General features: G+C 40.1%; 1 long non-coding RNA gene across 1 annotated transcript in view; it reads right to left on the bottom strand.

Annotated features, from left to right (window-relative positions):
- The window catches only part of LOC106042458 (uncharacterized), a 226541-nt gene that overhangs the window by 201013 nt on the left and 7194 nt on the right, over positions 1 to 18334 (bottom strand). The window lies entirely within an intron of this gene.

Raw genomic sequence — 18334 nt, 5'->3', positions numbered from 1 at the left:
AATTCTTAGCATTGTTTTCTTCCTCTCTTTCTAAATCAAGCAAAACAGAAAATAGATTCTTCCAGAAAAAAAAAAGTGCAAAATGAAACTCTCTGTGTCCTGAGGTAGACTGAGAACAGTCTACCTAAAAAAGAAAAAAAAAAAAAAAAGTCTCCACTATATCCTGGCTGCTCCTAAGTTGCAGGTTGAAGTTCTGTAGGCCCTGTGGCATTAGCTGGGATTTCCTTTAGGCACCCTCTGGATGAAATTTAATTCTGTCTCTGAATCACAATTTTAGATGTGACTTTTTTTTGCTGTTATGTAACTGGCACATCAAGGCAAACATTTGGAATAGAGCTATGAGTGCAAGCCACATTTGTTGCTGAATAAACAAAGTTATTCCTACAAAAAAAAAAAAAGTGTACTTCAAGGTATAAAACAATTGTGGTTTTTTGACCAGAGGAAAAAAAAATCCTTAGCCTCTCATTTGGATAGATACCTAGCAAGAAATACCACTGTTGTCTGAAGCACTGATTAAGGCCAAAGGCAGAGAGCAGCTAGGAGATAAGCCATTAGTCTGACCTAGCAAATCATATCCTTTGTTCATCATGTTTCCTGGGGATTTGAAACAGCTCTTCCCATTCTCTCAGAAACCAGATAAATAGAGAATGATGGCTTTAGAGCTTTTCAAGTGACAATAACAGGAGGAAAGGCAGGCCTATAATAACAGACTTTAACAAGGGTAGTACAGTTGACATAGGAACCCATATATTGGCTTATTGAGCAGATTCCTCCCCCGCAAAATAAAGTTTCCTTCTTCACATGCAACTCTAGTAAAGCTTTAGTACTTCCTATGGCCACGTCCCTAATTTAAAAATAAAAATAAATACATGCTGAAAAGGCAAAGCTACAAGACAGGGTGGGGAGATGAGCCTCATTTTTCAGCTTTAACCGTTTCATGAGTCTTACCTGATTTCAAGTGTCTGATAAGTACCTGATACCAATTTTTAAGTATTACACTGAAAAAAAATAGGCATTAACAATGCTGCATGTAAAAAACACTTTCTGCAGTTAGAGAATAATAAAGAGCTGGAACAGAACACAACAGTCTGCTCCATTGCATCTGTTCTTACTGGTATTACACCATCAAAGCAATGCTACACTAGCACTCAGAAGAAGTGGAGATAGTGTGTTACAGCTTAATTAAGCTAAGAGAAAAATTATTTTCACTTTTCCTCCAGATGTTCCCACACTCACCATATAAGATGAACAGAAAACCCACAATAAGGTTTGTGGTTAGAGCAACAGTAAACCCATTATCAAATTTCTCTGAGACTGTTCTGGAAGTTTACGATGTAAGAGTAAAGTAAAATTTTATGCACCTCATTAGGCATATCACACACCTCTGAAAGTAAATATGACTAACCTGATTTGGGACTATCTGGGAGAGAAAGGGTTCACCAACCATAGGAAGAAATTTATTTTGCATGGTATTATAAATGAACTCTAAATTCTGCCAGCTTATTTGGACAACTCTTACATACATAAACAGCCCTCATCTTTAGTTTGGTGCCTTTAAGTTCAACACTTGTCTAAATAAATGTTGTATTCTCAAATACAGCTATACTGACAAAAAAATGGTACAATATTCCATGACACTCGACAGTTGGATAAGGAATCCTCTCTACAATGCTTCTGACAGCTACTCTGTGCAATTCAACAGATTTATCACATATTTCTGTTTATCTTTCTATAACCATACAGAAAGAAAGAAAAAACAACAAATTTAAAAACTCCAGCTAAAATGCGGTAATCTGAAGTTATTCCTGGATTTTGGGCATGTAAGAGAGACTGTAAAAACATCCTGATGGTTTGTAGTATTTCACCCTAACAGTTGCAGAACAAATAAGAAAATAAATTAGCGCTAGATCAAAAGTTGTGTGTGTTTGGGGACTTTATGGCTTTTTCCCTTTTAAAACACAAAAGACACTCCTCACTGTAAGGGAAGTTTCACAACTTTGGAGCACCTACAGATCAGTCAAGCAGAAAAATACATGTAAGATGTCCAGAACGCTAGACTGTATGGTGGCTTCTACCAGAATATATACCAGCAAATGATCTCCAGCATTTCAAGGCAATAGGACTTAAATCCCACCAGTGAATGGCTGGATAGTTCCCAATAAAATATAAAAACAGCCTCCTTTCAGAGTTTGTCCAGAAACAGGCTTGAACAAAGTCAGTGAAGAAAAACACAGTCTCATGCTGTGTATTTGCCTACTTTTAAATGTCTTGTGCCAATGGGGATCCCAGAAATTATTCTAGGAGATAGGTAGTTTCCTGAAGCACTCTTGTTGGTTTAAACAAAATTACTCCGTTTTTGCTCAACTCAAGATTCACATAAACTAAAAACCTCAGAATAATTCTCAGGTCAAAACCACGAGATCCAAAGGAAAATGGCTAATTTCACATAGTTTTGATACTGAATCATATGGTAAAGTCTCACACAGTAGTTTTTAGGAAAACGTGTTTACCCAAAAGTGGATAAACAAAATCTGTGAGGAGTTCACCCACAACTACACTTTTAAAGAGTTCATTCTTGGCACAGACGGTGACACCTCCCTTCAGCTTGAATGGAAAACTCACCTGCTTATGCCAGGACTAACTTTGGTCACTAGCATCTGCAAACATACAGCAGAGGATCTGCTTTCCCACAACTAACTGAAGTTTTACACCTTTGTCAATTCACCCTTTTTGATGAGGTACACAGCAGCAAAACAGCAGTCAATCAGGATGTGGGCTAGTTTGTTTTCAGAGAGATTCAATATGCAGCAGACACTGTGCCATATTTAAGCAATAAAGAGCACTGCTTCTGTCCATCATAAGAACTTGTTTGGAATTATAAAGACATATGGTATTTTTAGAGGCTGAAACAAACATACTGACTCACAGTCACCACTGCCAATTGAGAATAAGGCACATTTACTGATGCAACCAATGTTCCACTTCAATCCGCTTTCCCATCAAACCTCAACGTTTTATTTTAGCTGCAAAAAGGTTTATTAAAATCCTGCAGCCACATGATAACTCTCTCAACTGAGAAGTGTAGTGTGAGGCTTAAAAAAAATAAATCGATGCAATCCTGCTCCTTTTAAAAAACACCCTTTCTGAGCTGCATTCGGCATTCTGCCAAATTCATATTTTCATTTAATAAAAGCACCATAAAGTCAATACTACAGATGTTTCCATGATTTTTACACAACCAGAATCAGGAGATCTGAGATAACATCTCCAACTCTGTCACCAACTGTAACTTCAGACAAACTACTGAATGCTTTGTGGATTGGACTTATTGTTCTTAATTTGCAGATAATAACAATTTGCATTTGTACCACAGTAGCATCTTCACCCTCTTCCCCACAAGCCTAGGTTTTCTATTACATGAGAGTAAGAGACAGCCACAGCTGACAAGCATATGTTTGTTTACCTACCCTTGTCAGCGAGAGCTTGAAGGTTAAATCCTAATACTTACACTGTACGGGTTTGTGGTTTTTTTTTGGTGCTGCTGTTTTAATTTGTTGTACAGAAGATGATGAACATGTTACAGTTATCACTTGGTTGCAAATATACCTCTTAGAGTAAGAATATCTTTGCGAGAAGTTACCTAAACTGGGGTCCTCAGTCTTCCCTAAATATTCAGTGCTCCAAGCAAAACATAGCCAAGTGAATGACACCCTGCTGTTCTCCTAGATGACAGCAAACAAAAAGCACAGGAAAAATTTATACCGTAGTGAATCATATGCATATTTTGACTGGTGGAAGCTCTGCCAGAGAATGGAAAGAAAGATTAATTTAGTTGGTTTATCCCTTCCCTCGACCTCCACACAGCCTAAAACAGTGCCTTCTTACAAAGCCTGCCCACATCCTGGCTCCCCTCCAGGAAGGCACTGGTGTATGCAGGCTGCGTATCAGACAGCACTTTGTCCTCGCCAGGATGTGGTCTGCCTTTGTAACAAGGCCTATGCAAATGGATGCCCAGGAGCCCTTGCAGCCGACTGTGGCGAATACCACTTGTTCCTTCACCAGACATAAATGAACTGTAACTAGCTCAAAGCAGAACAAACAATATAAGAAAAGAAGGGAAAACATCCAGATTTAACCAGATTAACGATAACAGCTCTCCTGAGGAAAGACTCCCTGAAGAGGAGAATTCAGGAATTGTTAGCAGCCATTAACCAAGTTTCTAGTTCATGACGTGCCATGCAGTGAAAAATACAAGTCTGTGATTTCCGTTGTAAAAGTATTTGGGAGGATTAACTTTGCAGAAGACACACTGGCCACAGTGCAAACTGCTGTCCTAAGTGTTTCGTATTTGTTTTGCATCCGCAGCATCCTACTAAAAATAAAAGCAAGAGGCAAAAAATGCATACACCTGTATGGAGCTTAGCTACAAGTGCACAGCTGAACCACTGAAAAGGTCACCATTCCTCTGCTGCACTAAACTCTCTTGGCTCATCTTGAACCCTTCTTTCAGCCCTTTCACTTAGCCGAGAATACTCAACTTCAGAAAAACTGCTCCTTCACACAAACCACAACTGCAACACATGCATTAAAAGAGAACAATGAACAGCAAGGAATTTCTAGTGTTTTTCCCTCAAACTTTCTTACTGTAGTTCTGCCATCACTCTGCTAAGGCATGGTCTTTGGAAAAAGATGAAAATCATTAATGCTGTGACTCCATTTCTGAAAGCAGAGACATTAGGGTGACTGAAATCTGAAGTACTAATACTGTACTGGAAGAATGGGTGCTGGCAGCAAGCTGTTACCTCATCAGCAGGCGTAGATCTTGCTAATTGCTTTCAAGCTGGATCACAGAGTAAAAAAAATTCTATGAAAGCTGTAAGAAACAAGGAGCAAGCAGACTAGCCTATCTCATGAGTAACACAAGAAATTCACCTCAATCCACATATGGACTCCATCACCTTGAGTAGGAAAAGAAAGTGTCAGTGGACCATTAGATCCAGATATATCACGTTCCAAGTGGCACTCTTGGAACACATTAAAGGACAGTTTTGTCCTAGCCAGCATGGCTGACATGGAAATGACTCTCCTCTCAGAAAAATACCAAGCTGTTCAGCAAGTTAAGGACTGGGACCCAAGTGTTAAAGGTCAGAGACCCCCTGCTTTCTTCACATGTCTCAGGACAACTAATGAAGAAAATAGAAAGGGGAAAGCAGAACAGTTAAGTTTTCTGGGCCCACTATATTTGCAGCATCCTCAGGCAAACAAACTCAAATGCCATCCTGACCCCAGCTGTTCCTTTTCCGTGGAAGAACTGGGGACCATTCATCTTCCTTAACTTTTGAGAACAGTTTCACTGGCAGCCAGACAGCAGAGAAAGTGCATCCAAACCACACTGACAACATCCATGAGCACGCACCAGCATGCTTTCTGCACCACGCAGCTCGAAGGAAGGTGCTTCTCTAATCAAGAGATCTAGAGCGCAGCAACTAGGGACACTGCCCTTCAGATTTCTGAGCAATGCCTCTCCATGCTCAGTACAGAAGGGGATCAATAGCACTTCTGATTTTCACCTACTGTTCAATGACTGGGGATCTTTTTTAGTCTTAAATGCTCGCTGCTTGCACAGCTGTTAGCTGACAGGCAAGTTGCAGCTGAGGGTCAAGTCAGCAAACATAGCAAAGGCTGATGGTAGTCCAGGACACTGAGTCAATGCATCAGAACCTGTTGTAACAGGACTTCCAGCCAAACCTATTTTTCTTTTTAATCTCAGTTATAATCAACACTGGGGTTACGTGATATTCCAGAACACCCTTCCAAAAAATTAACTTTAGGTTTATAAATCTTTCTTACTCACTTACAAATCACCTGTGACTGTCTACAAAGATTTCACTCTGATAATAACACTTTTCTGTGTTATAGCACAATCTCCAACAACTTCTTGCTTCATGTTCTATTTCAGCTGCTTTTCTCTTCCCAGAGCACCACCACCTTTTTCCCCCAGCCAGTTACCTTCTGTTCCTAATGGAGATAGGGTTAAATTTACAAAGTGTTTTTATCCTAATTACAAGCCTTTCAGCTAGTACCTTGGTTTTAGCCACAGCAGGAAATGATATGCAAAATATACTTTCATGCATCTGACAGTCCCCAAAACTACCGGTCATATAAATTCTGCCAATTTACTCTAATTAAAGCTAAGCAGTGTCGTGTGTGTTTAAACGGTCAATCTGTCTTGAAGTAATTATACCTGAAGGCAGGAATACATCAGGGTTTCCTTCTCTTGGAATTAAACTCAGATGGGCAACTGAGAAACAGTCAAGGGACATTTGCTAATGATTAAATCCAAATCACATCTCCTTTCAGTGTTCGTACCAAGTACAAGCTGCTGCATGGATGCTGATGGATTTGTGGAGGAAGGAGGCAGATGGTACAAGGCACTTGTCAACACCACATTGCCTACACAAGGCTCTCTCTCACACCCACTATTGCGGAGGCTTGCACTATGAAGCAATGCACTAGGGAGTCAAAATGAGACTCTGAGACAATGTAATATATGTTCACTCCCAGTGATAAGATTTCTTGCAATTCTTAGTCATTTCATTTGCAATGTAACCGCTGCACTTACTGAGGATCTGTTTAATTCATCTTTATTGTCAACTCTGACCACCAGCACAAAGATGAAGAAAGCCCTCTTCCACATCCAGTGTGGAGTTCAGAGCTCCCTCTCTCTGCCTCTGGAAGCTCTCAAGTCTTTGCATTTCATTTTGCCTTGTGAAGTCAGCTGAGCATAGAGGCCCTGAGACTGTAAACAGATTCTTTATGGGAAGTTGTCCTTTTAAGGAGACAGCTTATACAGAAAAATGCCTAGGCAACATCAAGTTTCAATGTAAGCAAAGTTGGAAGAGCATCATATAGAGCTCCCAGAGGGCAGAAGACTGTTAAAGTCCCACCTTCCTCTCTGTAGTGTCAAAAGAAGTCTGTCAAATTTTGCCTTTTTTTTTTTTTTTTTAAAGAGAAGACTAAAAACTTCTAGAAATAAACAACCACATTGATTCAGTTAGCTGAAGGGGTTGGACTGCTCCATCCAAATCCTCCTTCCTGTTCTCACATACGGAGCAGGGAGCACAGAAGGCACAAAGAGAATGAGAAAAGAACAATCATTAACCACTAGCTACACTTACACAACCATATTTTCAGTGCCACTCAACAGCATGTAACTCCAAATTCATAACGCTCCCGGCTGTGCTCAAAGACTGTTAGTCAAAAGGATGCTTACTTCAGCCTTCTGGGAGCTGACTAATTGAGCTTTCTCTCTCTGGGATCTGACTATCCCATCCTGTCACACGGGAAGATGATTATGAATGACAATGTGAAGAGTAACTTTTTAAAAAGGTGAAAAAAATCTGACTTGAATATTCCACCTAGATTCCCATCCTTTGCTGGTTCACTGAGGTGATGTCAAGATTCCAAAAAGGAGAGGGACATACCAGCAGAAGACAGTCTTCTTCAGTGAGGACCAAATTTGCTGCTATTCAGGTGATAACAGGCCTACAAAAGCTTAAATATATATATATATAAATGTTTAATCTAAGTGCAATTTCAGCCTTCAGAAACAGCACCTGAAAGAAGAAAATTATAAAAAGAAAGTCTGAAAGACCTATGCAGCTTTTATCTGTAAGCTATGATTTGACCATAAAAAAAAAAAAAAAAACACCCCACACATAAGGCTTTTCATCAAACTTAGGCTTGCAGTCCTTTTTCAAAAACAGGTGGTACTTCAGGTCCCCTCTTATTCTCCCTGTATTCTTCTCGCCTATTTACCTATTTTACACAAAAACGATTTTATTTTAGTTGGATTAAAATATTAGTACATATGCCTATCTTTATTCCTTTATTATAATAAATTCCAGCTATACTAATCACAACAGGCCAGTTCTTCTTCCTATTCCCTGGAACTGGTCCTTTCCAAAAGTGCCAGAAGCATATTTCTTCATGTGTACCTAAAATAATCTGTTGGTAATTATCCAGCAATATCCTGGGTTTTTAAAATGCAAGCATAAACACAGCAGATATCTTTCTATGACAGAATTCACTGCTTACTTTTTTTTGTTAAAATACTTTTAGGACCTTAACCTGCTAAAACACCTGGGGTGGAGGGGTTGTTAAAAGTTACTTTGGCACTAACGAACTGACAAATAACTAGTATGGCGCACAAGAGAGAAGAGACAAAACCGAAGAACACATTTGTCCATCATCAGAGTAGGCAAAGCAGGAGCAGCTGTTTTTGGAAGATATTTTCTTGAAGAGGTACCTCACAACAGAGTACCCAAAACTGCGCTTTCCATTCCAGTCTCTGTGGACTTCTGGTTGCCAGATGACTGTTAATCAGTACTAATTGCGAAGATGGGCACTAGGATAGGAATATCTGTCCACCATGAAGTAATCTGAGCCAGTAACTTCATTGTAGCTGATGTTACTGGTTTCAGATCACTAGCAGAAGGTATGCCTGTGGCCTAGCAATGAATAATGATAGAACACTGAACTTATCTCCTGAGATACCTAGTCTATTTTAGCTCAGCTAAAAACAGATGAACTACAACTTTTACAATCAAACCTGATTAGCCTAACCCAAGCTTGTTTCTCACTCACAGCTGTCTCGCCCTTTAAAAAGGGGGGGAGAAGAAAAAATGCCGATTAAATATCTTCATAGAGAATATTTTAGATTCCCTTCCTTCCCCCTAGCAGGGATAATGTTTGTATCTTCATCTTTTGGACATTTTCCAGAGTGCTTAACTTTGGAATTTACATGCTGTGCTTGCCACAGCAAGTGTCTCTTTAGACTAACGCTATATTGGTCTACATACTGTCACTCCTCCTTTTCCCCAGAGCTCGCAGTAATGAGTGGACAACTTCTTTGCAGTAATTGTGGTCTGTCAGAAAAAACAAAGGAGAGGAAGTGTGTATCATTTGGCTGTCTGCTTAATTTTAGCGTAACCATTCCATTTTTAGGTACGCATAGTCTACAATAGAGTGGACATATCCAAGTTTAGCACACAAAGCTCTAAATAAGACTGTTACTTTACAAAACCACAGCACAGAATAGCAATTGTTTCTAGCATGGTAACCGCAGTGATTGAGAGATGCCCAAAGTAACTTGTTTTTTAAAGGAGAAACTTCAGTGCATGGTGGTACGCTCTGAAACCACACATATAAATGGATTAGGCCATGAGCACAGCAAACAATAGTTCCATTACTTTGGCTTAAGTCTGTTTTCACAAAGCTAGACAGTACTTAAAAAAAAAATCTCCTTGCTCTTTCCAATATCACTGGAGGGCAGGGTCAGGAAAGAGATATTTTCTGCAAGCGCACACCAGGATATGCTAATATTATCAAGCCTTTTGCTTTGTCGTCAGGCTATTCTTATTTTGCTTCTAATGCTACATGAATGTTTGACTGCTGTTTTCAGTCCACATAACAGCTATATTACTGGAGGTTCCAGTCTGTTGTTTTTCTTCGAAGCTAGGCTTCAGTCTTGGTTAATGTTTGCCCAGAAATATGTAATTGCGGACTTCCTCCTCATAAACCGTTCCAGAGCACCGGCTGCCATCCTTCCATGCTATTATTATCTCTGTGCCTGCAGGCTAGAGCAGGGTGTGCTCTCACATTTGAGAGGATAGATAACCCTTTCCTTGCAGGAAAGGCACTGGATGCCTTTGATTGCTGCAGCTGCTACTAAAGAAGATTACCTGAAAGTTTTGTCAGTGTAATTTTCTACCCCTAGATTATAGAATAAAAATAGTTTCAGCACAGGCCTAATAAGTCACAAATAGATCTAAGGGAACCTGAGATTAAAACAAACCTTTCAAGCCATCTGCTTCATAGCCATTGCATATACGTTTCTGAGCTTCTTAGTTCTCTATTCTGCCCAATCGTCCACAATTAAAAAAAAAAATCAAGAAAAACAAGCCCATGTTCTATATTTTTCCTATATTGTTAAATATTCTCATGTACAGCAGGAAAGAAGAAACCTGGACTACTTTCTGTATAAAGCTCAGATTTTCAAACAAAAAGCCATATAATTCAGTATAAGAAACATTTCTAGGGAAAAAAAGGAAGGAAAGGAGGGAGGAGAGGAGGAGAGGAGGAGAGGAGGAGAGGAGGAGAGGAGGAGAGGAGGAGAGGAGGAGAGGAGGAGAGGAGGAGAGGAGGAGAGGAGGAGAGGAGGAGAGGAGGAGAGGAGGAGAGGAGGAGAGGAGGAGAGGAGGAGAGGAGGAGAGGAGGAGAGGAGGAGAGGAGGAGAGGAGGAGAAGAGGAGAGGAGGAGAGGAGGAGAGGAGGAGAGGAGGAGAGGAGGAGAGGAGGAGAGGAGGAGAGGAGGAGAGGAGGAGAGGAGGAGAGGAGGAAAAAGCATTTATTCATTTTATTTTGGACAAATTATTCAAGCCAATACAGTGCTATAAATGCAGTATCAGCAATGACAGTAAAGCCTCAGGCATTAGTAGATAGGTAGGTGATGTTCAGAATTTAAAGTGGTGAATACGCCTCAACAGAGAAATCCCAACACATGTTGAGCTCCTCAAGAGATCTTTAAAAATCTATCCTCCCATGAGCCTTACCCACATCTTCCAAGGATAACATGGAGATATAGAGGCAACATTATGTAAAAATGACGAGGTTTGCAATAGAACAACCTCAAGAAACTTGAGAAATGAAACTGATGAAACCTGTTTAGATACTTTGTAGTTGACAGGTCTTCTAAGGTCTTGCTCAGATCCCTGCTGATGATACCCTGGCATGCTTTCCAGTCCTGACATTCCCTCTTTGCCCTCAAACCATCCAGGTCTGGGACCTGTTGGAGTGTGTTGAGGCTCACATCCAGTCTATTCACCTGGATTGCCTCTAAGGAGAAACAAGGGGAAAGGGAAATTCAGTTTGAGCCCAGAATCTCACCCTGATAAAGACTGAGGGCATGTCTAGCACATGCACCTAGTCCCAGAGACTGGGAAGCCTTCCTGTTTCAAGTACTACAGCATAGTCTAAGATGTTCACTGTCCTTGAACAGGCAGATCACACTAAACAGAGCAGATCAGGCAGAACTCACACACACTAAACAAGATAAACCTGTGTCCAGCTCCTCTGCTCAGAGAGATTAGTGGATATCTGAAGTGCAGTGAACTAAGGCAGTACCTCAGGTGGAGCAATGGTCCAGTGAAAAGCCTTTGCTTTCTTCCAGATTAAAATTCGCTGATGAGCAACAGCTGGAAAAAAGTTTTTAGCAATCACATAAATCAAGAGGTATCTTTATTTCTGACAACAAATGGCTATGAAGCACTTGATGTTTTTAGTAGCTTTCAGATGCCTCTTTTTCCTGAGCTCACTGAAGACTACACGGCAGTTCAGAGAAGGGCGATGTTCCACACAATGTGTTACTAGAGAAAGGTACCCTAAAACAGAACAGAACAGCAGTGACAGCTTAGAAAACTTTAGAAAGACTTACTGCTAAAAGGCAGAGGCTGTTTTTGGAAGGGAAGAAGGACTAACAGAGTCTCCGGATAACAAATCGGAGTTCTAGAGACATTCAGAATGGACTCACACAGAGAAATTAATGAAGAACTAAGTTTACTCAAACCCAACACCATTTGCCATGCAAAAGAAGTCACCTAGTCCACCTGTACGTGAAAAGGGTTCTAGGCACACATACAATGGAAACTGTTCTGAATCAGTAGTTGCTTTACAAGACTGACAAACCCTACAGAATTTAAACACTGCCAGCCCAGACAAGTATCTATGATAGTCAGCCATTTGTTACTGTCTGCCCTAGGATACCAGGGTGCCAGGATATCACACAACCAAAACCTTTGGGGTAAGCTGCCATCTTGCAACAGTGTAGTAGATGTCACAGGGACAAAAAGCAACTGCATGCACAACACACAATACCTCAGACATTAGTCAGGAACTGCTATCCAGCTTGTCTGAATAGCTCGATCGTAACTATTTGCAAATCTTTCTTCATTTCCCATTAATAACTGCAATTTTAGAGGTGCCTTTTAGTGAAATGGTGAACAAATTCAAAACTCTTAATTATAAGGGATTTCATGCTAAGTGACACTGAAATCTCAGACCACTAATACTGAATGAAGCAGACCCCCGCTGAGTAGTTCCTGAAAGAGAGATTTACAGCTGCATCTCACTGAGAGCCTGTATCACAAGATAAATTACAGTGAAATGCTATATCTGGACAGGTTTGGTGGTTTGTTTTTTTGTTTGTGTTTTTAAGTTTACAAATCAGTAACCTCTGATTCCATTTCACGAAAGACATGCTATTTATTTTTATTCCTTCCCTAACTTCAGTGACTTCCCTTAACTCCCGAGGAAAGTAGACTATCATGCTTAACTTTAAAAGCTTAATTTACTTAATTGCCTAGCTTAGTTTCAACCACTAAAAACAAAGGCTAAGAAAATATGGTGGTGTTTGTGGACTTTTTTTTTTTTTTTTAGGAAATGTCTGCTGGAAATTATCCACAAATTTACCAATAAAATTAACACACAATAACTGCAAGTTGTGCTTCTGATCCCAACCATCCTAAGTCGCTGCAGTACCAGATATGCGAGCATTCACGCACTCATGAGCATGTATACACACAAGTTTGAATTAGATAGCACAGCTTTGCTGCCTTAGTTGGCCAGAAGAGTGAAGACTTACACCCATTGCTCATTAATGCTCTTTAATATTCAATAATGACAAATGATCAGGATAGCTCCACTTCTTACCTGAGAGAGAGGTAAATTCAACAGAAAGGAAGCATTTGGATATGAAGAACTATTTTTTCTCACAAAGCCTTCTGCAACTTTCCAGTAATTTGCATGTTTCCACGTATAATGCAATAATTGAAGCGTTAAAGACATCTGCATTAGAAAGTTGAAAATCACCCTATGAAGTCCCTCTATAAATATAAATATTTGGTTTACCAAATACTCAAAAAGGTCAACAAGAGTTTACTTCAGGAAGGAATTGTAAAAAGAAATAGAAGATGAACTACAGGATTGGGCCTCTGGCATAGAGTAACCAAAAATTAAAAAAATAACCAGAGTAAGATCACTTTTGAACATGAATTCCAACAAAACCAGCTTATTGCTAGAAGGCAGTTTAGCTACTGAAGATTTGTCCTTGAATTCCTGTTGAAATCAATCCATAAAAATCATATTAAAGGATTAGGCATCAAACATTTAAGTGTTGATGTGTGTAAGAAATTCTTCACTCAGACTGCTGACCTTACATTCTTAAGAGGATCTTTTGCCCCATAATAAAGTGTTCACTGTCAACAGTAATTCTTGTGTTTCGTGCATCTGTTGACAAAGTCTGAACAGGAAGCTTTTCTGCAGGTAAAACTTGCAAGTGCTGTGCTCTTACAGGGGTTTTATACAAAGCATGATATAGGATTCAGACATTTTGGTGAATGGCAAAGTACTAGTCTTAATATTTATGCTACAACTGAACTGTGTAACACACACATTAGACATTTGCTTGAGAAAATTCAAAGTACGCACACTGAAGCTTGGGGAGCTAACAGCTATCCTTGTGCATCTATACTTCTGTTACCATATATATTCGTTAGGCATAGATGCACTCGGAACAACAAGCATGCAGGAGAACTCAAGAGCATACAAGCAAGTGCTTACATTGTGTCAACAGTCCTTGACTGATGAATTACAATAAAAGCGTACACTGCACATATTCTTATAAAAATGCTCTATTAGGTGTCTGCAACACTGAACTCACAGAGCACTGAAATCACCCCTGTCCATAATGTCCCTAATAAGCATAACACTGAAGGACTGTGAAATTTTGAAACACAAAATTCCAGCTGAGCTTTCACAGCACTGGTGCTATTCCAATCTGCATGTATCGCATACCTATACATGCTCAAGGTGCACAGTTCAGCCCTTTTTGCCTGCCAATATATGCCCATAAGCCACCTGTTTTAGCAGGGAGCTCAAAGCAAGGAGAGAGGCCCAGGAGAAACATTTCTCCCTTACAACTGTCTCACCAATTTCCAACAGCACATATCCAGAGAAGGGCAAAAATCTGCACTACAACTGCTCAGTAGGCTGCAACCAGAGAAGAAACAAACTAAATCAGCTCACTGCAAAGAGGATTGCACTTCCTGCAATTCCTTGTTGCAAATCATGCTGCCCTGACAGGATTGAAATCCCTGCAGAAATGCATGGAGCAGCGAGGTCCACTGTAGTCCCTCAGTCTGTCAGTATCTTTAGTGGGGAAAAGGTGACATATTTTATCTTCCCTAACCCTTCTGCCTGTTTACAGAAATCTATGCTCTGCTCTCTACTTGCTAGAATTTCCAAACGTTGCATTACTCACAGAAGTTGCATCACTCCACATTAAAACCCTCGGCACATATGCATCATTTTGCATGCCATATGTTTACTTTCCACATGTAAATTTAAACTATAAGCACTCAGATACAAAAGTTACATCAATTTAATCAGAGTTGATATTAAGAAAGGTTGAATTAGCATAAATTGCCAAACAAAAATACCATCTTCATTTCTCTGCAGATAATTTTCTAGCAGAACCCTTGTGAAAAAGTCTTGCACAGTGATCATGAAATTTACTGTGAGAAGACAGAAAAACAAATACAGAGAAACAACAGTTCTTCACATCTTTGGGTGAAATAACACTTCGTGTACTTTTCCCCAGCTCCCTAACTCACTCTAGGTACCCTATATTAGCCCCAAAAGCATCTTTTACTTTTCACAGAATAGTTTACATAGGGAAGGACACTTGGAGGTCATCTAGTCCCACTTTCACCTCAGAGCAGGTCCAGTTAGATCAGGTTGCTCAGGAACTTGTCCAGGAAATAATAGATGCAGTATTAAAGCACTAGAAAAATCATGAAACATTTCAAGGGAATCATTTTGGAAAGTAATTAAGTTAACACATGGAGCCTGAATAGGAACACTGAGTTTGATTACAAATCCCACTCCTACTGCTTTACTGGCCCACCACTACCTTGAAGCATGGGTCCTGAAACTTGGAGCTTCAGATTCCACTCATAAAACTAAGAAATCAGGGAGGGAGAACAATCACAGCCACCCCTGCACAGCACAGGGCGGTTTCACTAACAAGCACTGATGCATTTTGGAAGAGCATTCTTAAGATAGATGCTATTAATCTGAAAGTGAAGAGATGCCTGATTCAAAACAGCATTTATGAGGCAAACACCAACTGCCAAGCTACCTCACAATTTGCTTTTGTCAAGGAAATACTTTCTCAATAAGAAAATCTTGCCTCTTCTCCTGAAAGGCAAGAGGCAAGTGGGTTATGCCAAACACTGCCTGGTTTATACTGAATTATTTCTAGCACATCTAGTGAAGCATTGCTCAAAGACAAAGGACAGAGTTCAGGGTAACAAGCGATCAGTCACGTCTGACACATACTGTATTTCCACAAAATTACTCATCTCTTTGAGGTCTGACACGTGTTAAAGGATTTTTCCTAATTCACGCACAGAAGCCTTGTAAATAAATGGCAAGTGTTCCTATGACTAAATAGCTACTTCATAGATATTTTGACATAAGTGCTCATGGAGTTTCCAATAATGCCATCTTCAAAACAAAAAAATACGCACTTCTCCTCCTTTCACTTGTTTTTCAGGAAACCACATTTTCAGACTTCCTGTAGCTGACACAGCCTGGGTTAGTCAGGTGGTGTTGTATGGCAGCCCACAACTTAGGGCAGAACTCGGGCTCCCCATGGTGATGCACCACAACATACCAGGTGAGAAAGCTGACTAGAAAATGAAGAGGAGCTTTGATTTGTTTCCTTTTTTTTTCCCCCTCCTTTCCTGGCGTGACCTCCAGTTAAACAAATTGGCTGCCAAGTGAAATAGGAAAGATGCTCTGAGCTTAACTGTGTGGTTAGCACATCACATCTTTCTAGGAGTTACTACACAAAGCTAAATCCAAAAGAGGGATTTGGGCATCTCTCTCTGGTAATACTAACTGCCTTCAAGTCCTGACCTATCTAATCCTAATCCTGAGGGTCTCTAGGTTTTCATCAGCAGATAAATTCAGAATGTAACTCTCAAGACACCAATTTTCTCACTTCCTCCTTCTACAGATGGCATTTTCAGGCTAACTTCTCTTCTTCCTACTGCAGTCGTGAGCCTTGCTACAGTAAACACGTTGGCTCCAAACACAAGAGGAAATCTAGCCCCAAAAAATTTTCAGGAAAACTTCCTGGCATCAGGTATGTAGAGCAGGCATCCCCAGCACAGCGTCAGCCATACCATGCAAATGTAACTCTAAGGAGTCATTTTATCACAAATAATTTCAACAGAAACATCCAACCAATAGATTTGTCCCGTTATTAGAAACGGCTTGAAATAGTGAATTGTTCATTATCCCAGGGTGCTGAGAGGGGAGATAGCAAATCTAATCAAGTCCCCACAGAATGCAATCACCTGGAATCCCAATTTACAATTAAAAACTTTAGGAATCACCACCTAACAGACATTTTTCTACCTTTCAAGAAATAACAATATGTCACATTAAACACAACCAAATTTTCATCTCACTCCTCTACAGATTTGTACAGTCATCAACAGAGTTTTCTCCCTAGAAGTGGCGACAAATGAGAGACACCATTCAGAATCCCTTCACATTTACAGTTTGATTTCCACACACTTGTGTGTTAAACAGTAAAGGGGGTTGTGACAAGGGCATTACAGCCAGATGTCAAGTTACCTTTCAAATATCTGTGTATTCAATTCTTATTAATTATGCTACTGTAAAAGTCATCTGAGAGTGTACTCACTCCCAAAGTCAGTGCCATTTCAATACTTGGATTGTGCACCTGGAACGGATGGTCTCCACCTGGTCATTAATTGTTCTCCTTACTGGTTAATAACACTACTTATCTGGGACTCATGTCCCTACACACTGGTAGAATTGTTCCCTTTCTTTTTGTATCTGCACATCTGCCAAAAAGCCACCGTGTACTATACAGCTTAATAGCTATTGAGCGAGCTACACCCATTGCTCTTCATTTTTCACTAACATGCACATTCTCTAACAAGTAATCTGCTCCTTCACTTAGGAACTCTTTGGTTAAAATAAAAAATAAAAGACATTCCTACATTCCTTGACAAATCTAGAGCATAAAGGGCAAAAGCAACACAAGAAAAAATGAGCTTGCCTTCTCTTTGTGTGGATATCTACTGCATAAAGCCAGAATGCTTGGCCTGAGCTGGAGAGAAACACTGTTGTGGCACAAAGCAATTTCGTTTCCAGGCTAGTTCAGTCCTGCTTGGTTTTACCCACTTGTGTTTGTGGATTCCTACAAAGTGAAAAACTCAAAGCTTATACTCAGGCTAGACTGGCACAGTGAGAAAAGAGAGTTAAGTGCTTTCTTCTTTCTCTTAGTTCAGAGTTTTCCTTTTTTACCTTGCTCCTCCCTTCCAAACACTTTTCTCCAAAGTAACTGTGACTCCAAAGTACATAGAAAGGTTTAAATGAAATCCTGCTAACACCCTGACTGTTAGAATGACTTAGGCTGCAGAAGTATTAAGCCTACATGCTTTAGGAGGAGACTGGATAAGTTCTTGCTTTGCTATATGATTTATTTGAACAGTAGCAGACCTGGAAAAAAAATTTTTAAAGGTAACATGGGCAGACATTATATACAGAGGCACTTCAAAAAACTAATATTATAATATTGAACAAACATGGCAATGCACATATTTGTTTTCTTATCCAGACTCTTTCCTGTATCTTTCTGCGCCCAAGTCTCACTGGCATCAAACCGGTGGCCACTAGCATAATCATGGGCATTAGTTTGCCATGTAGGATATGCTTCAAAGTTCCAGAATTAGCTTGAAACACTACAACTCCATTTCTCTCAGCACATGAAATATTAGCAGTCAAACTGCTCTTAGCACTGAATAAAATGCATAAGGCACTTGGCTTTTGTTAACAGTGCTTATTTTGGATATGCAACTCAAGCAATGGTTTGGATCTAAATTCACAGTAATCCTCAGTACAAAACTAGGCTTAAAAAAGTTACTGAAGTCCAGATGCTAAAATAAAGCCTTCGGGAACAGCCCTGATTAGCTGGTGGGGCGTAAGTGCTCTGTCCTTGGAATAGCTTGGCAAGGAATTGTCGGAATTCCTCCCTCCTCTTTCCTGGGGGGAGTGGATGCCATAACAGCTCCCAGAAGGACGACACTCCCTTCCTCTCGCCTGCTCAGCTCCCTGCAGGGAATGGGTCCGGATTTGCTATGCAGGGTAGCAAGGGGGGTGGGACATATTCTTCTCTA

This window comes from Anser cygnoides, chromosome 4, assembly GCF_040182565.1.
Source record: "Anser cygnoides isolate HZ-2024a breed goose chromosome 4, Taihu_goose_T2T_genome, whole genome shotgun sequence".
Lineage (NCBI taxonomy): Eukaryota > Metazoa > Chordata > Aves > Anseriformes > Anatidae > Anser > Anser cygnoides.
The sequence above is the reverse complement of the archived record's forward strand: the minus strand, read 5'-3'. Positions and strand labels throughout refer to the sequence as shown.